Consider the following 4,025-nt stretch of genomic DNA (forward strand, 5'->3'; position numbering starts at 1 on the left):
TCACCACTGTATCTATGGATCTTCCTCACTCTTCCTATTTAGAGAGAAATGTGAGATGGAAAATCATGGCATGTCAACTGGAAATGCACGAAATTAACAATTGAGACCACCACTGGCCTGCCTCAAGTGTGAGGACTCAGAAAACCACACAAACCAAAGAAAATCACATTGAATTGCAAGATCTAGATCCAAAAAGTTTGAAGTTCTACCTCTGAAATGAAGCTTCTAATGTCACGAATTCTTCAAGATCTTGATCTGCTTTTGCTCTGGAGATGTAATGGAGAAGATAGGTTAAGGAATTGAGCTTTGGAAATCAACTAATGATGTTGAATTTCAAGCTTGAAAAAGAAAGAGAAATCTGAAAATTCCTTTGGTAATGGTTGGGATTTCAATTCTGCAGCACTTCAGGTCTCCACCAGGTTGAACAATGAATGAGAATGAAGCTTTATTTATAGCTGAAATGTGGCTGAGATCATGCTTCCCTCGTGTGCATGGCCATTTGAATTTTGGTGCATGGGCCTGTACAGGCGCATGTGAGGCCCAATGATGGGTGCAAAACCAAGTTGAACTCAAATGAAATGGAATTGGACGTGTAATTGACATGGAATTGGCTTGCACATCAAGTTTCAACATGAAATGCAAAAAATGAACATAAAGAGAAAGCTCTTCGAAACTCACACATGGAAAGTCCAAAAAAGTAATGCGAGTAATGGTTGGAAAGGCCTTGAAATAAGGAACGAAAGTCATGTTGGGAAAAAATTCATTTGGCATTTGGAAATTAGTGAAAACTAGCTGTGAAAGTTTGGGCACAAAACATGTCTGAGTCACCCTTTGAAAATTTTCACCAAAAGCAAGCCTCTTCGAGCCCCCCTGTTTCCGTGATGCAAGCTTCAAATGGAAAAACCTTCAACATAAAAGTCGTAGATATTTTCATGTTGATAAATTTAGACTTAATATTTGCATCATTTGGGTTTTTCATGAAAGAGTTATGGGCATTTGAAGTTAGGCACTTTTTCAAATTCAATGAATAGGTCCAAGGTAACCTATAATGTTTTGTATTATCACATGTACTTATTTTAGGATTATGAAATTTTGTCCAACATAACATTTGAATTAAACATATTAAGATTTCCAATTAATTTGATATCACCTCAAAATCACAAAAATTAAGGATGTTAGGTCCTTGGGAAGTTGACCCAAAGTTAGGGTTTCAGTCAAAATGACCTATAATGTTTTGAAATGAATAATGACCTTCCTAGTTTCAAATGTATTTTTGATGAACATGAAAGTTGTTCATATGGTTCTTAAGAATATGTTTCCTCTTGGGGTCATCTTCATTTGACAAACACATCACATGTTGTGTGTCAGTGGACTTTAGTTTAGTCAGATGACTTGACTGGTCAACTTTTCAAGGCCAAACTTCCAACCTTGATGAATAAATGATTGAGGGGCCTCAGATAGGATAATATATGCATAAAATAATGAATTAAAGAACTTCCATTATTTAAATTTTATCATAGGTCGAGGTTGCTTCATGAGCAAGGCACAATCAAAACACAATTGAATTAGGGTTTCCTTGGGAAACAATCCTCAAGCACATTGGGTTACCTTGATCAAATTGGCAAATTGAGATGCTAGGGATACATATATGGGGATTATTATATTTGTGAACCATTATCATGCTTTTTCTCATCTTCATCTAGCCATTGCATTGGGCTTGGGAGCCTCCTAGGAGCATGGGAGCACATGATCACTTGAGCTTCAAAACAAAAAGAGTTAGTGACATATTTTTGTGCTTTTGGTTAGTAAACAAATAAGAAAAGCAATAATATACAATACAAGCATGCTTGGTGGTCTTAAAACACTCACACCAGTTCCAACCCTAGGGTTAAGGAGCCAAACATGCTATGATCCTTGAGGCAATGCACTAGTGCAATAACATGATGCCATGAGGGATCTTAGGGTCAAAATTAGGGTCTTACAATTACCACCCGTGTGGAACATTGAATAAGGCTCACCATGGAATGCGCGCTCTGATCCACTTGATCTGCCACGTTAATTAATGAGGGAGATCAAGTGGTCCACGTTTTTGCATTATTTCTGATTTTTATTTTAATTGCTTTATTTTCATTAATTCATATTAATTTTAATATTGATCCAAAAAATATGGGACTTTCACCAAAAAATTTCAAATAATTTTCTCTTTCATTTTCTGAATTAAAATTATTTTTTTGATCAATATTAATATTTTTCATGATTTAATTGTTTTTGTGCATATTTTTAATTGTTTAAAAATACTTTAAAGTTTCCAAAAATTATGACATTTTTTCTCCAAGGTCCTTTGACCTTGTTTGACCTATGATAAATCTCTTGGCCATTTATTTTGTGTTTTGAAGAGGTTTTAGGTTTTTGACCAACCCTAATTTAATTTAATGCATTTTTTAATTGATTCTTAATTGTTTAATTATGAATAAATTGTGATGAGCTATTTCCATTGACTTGTTGAATTTGACTTTTGTTGTTGGGCCTTGGTCAAGGTTGATTTGACCTTGTTGGATTAAAATCATTGGATTTAGAGGATTGATGAAATGTAGATTTCATCTCCTAAAATGAATGAATGATTTTAATTTGATAAAAGTACTCCTTTGACCAATTTGTATTTATCTCATTTCCCCTCCCTCTTCATCTCAATCCGATTCTATCCCCATCCATTTCATTGATCCATGATATCTCTATATCCTAAGGCTAGTTGAGTGCAAAATTAACATAAGTATGGATGAGATTAGGTCCACCCTTTTGCCATTTTCTTTTTGTGTGTCGCATGTTTTAGGAGTATGGTTCATTATGCCATATCTCTAACATGCATTAACACCAAAAAAAATATTTCTCGACCTCAAATAATTGTGACTTCTACATAAGTCCAATTACGATTGCTTAACATAATGCTAAATTTTGACACAAAAGGCATAGCATTCTAGTAAGTGAGATTGTAAGTCTCCCCCCTTTTATGGTATTATGTCGAAACTTGACCTTTTTTCCTTCATTCGGAAGATGTCTTGGTTCAAGGATCTATGCTTGTGAATAGAGGGTTGAGTGTTCTCCAAAGAATGACTTAAATAACAAAAAAGCAAAAACAATATTAACTTCTAACTAACTAACATTTAATTATAATCCATTTAGTTTTATGCACTTTAAATTCAAGTCTTTTATCATTTTCCATTATTCATACCATTTAACTTGTTTATTTTAATGTCATTTTCACTTTGCTCACTTGAGCCATATCTTGTGATATATTGTGATTGTATATACTTGTTTGTGTATTTTATTTGTGTTTATGGTCTTTTGACCTTAATGTACATTATAACAACAAAAACCTTAAAAAATACTTGTGTGGACTGTTGGATTTGATCTAAGACTTTGGACTTAGAATTAGGCAACACTCCCTATGCAAAAGGACTTGGCCAATGCCAACATTTCAGAAACCAAGTGCTTGTGAAGTGAACTTTCATCTGATGCAAATATTGAAGATCCATTTGAGTTCATCTGCTACATGGTCTTATTGAAACTGCCACTTTGAACTTGTGTCAAATGCATTACTCTGAGCCATTCAAGGAGTATGTCATCTGATACATGGGAGATTATGAAGAAGATCATGAAGTTGCTATCTTGGATGTGGCTATCTTTATTTGATGCCTTGCTCTTCATCTTGCTATTTGTGTATTTATATTGCTTGATTCTAAAGTCCAAGGGAAAATTGGGTTTCTATATGACATTCTTGTCTATTGGATTGCATCTCATTGGTCAGATCTTTTCAACTCTTAACTTTTAAATTTTTGCTTAGGATTAGTCTCTTCATCTCCTCCCACTTATTTAATTTCAAATCTCTCCCTCCTTTCAAAACCTTCTTTGCTTGTGTTTTATAAACTTAGACTCTTTTGCATATTAGAAATTTTGGCCTTATGCCATTACATTTTTAAAGCTCTTTTTCTTAAATCATACTTGTAAATGAATCTAATCATATTGAC

This window comes from Lathyrus oleraceus, chromosome 3 (assembly GCF_024323335.1).
Source record: "Lathyrus oleraceus cultivar Zhongwan6 chromosome 3, CAAS_Psat_ZW6_1.0, whole genome shotgun sequence".
NCBI lineage: Eukaryota > Viridiplantae > Streptophyta > Magnoliopsida > Fabales > Fabaceae > Lathyrus > Lathyrus oleraceus.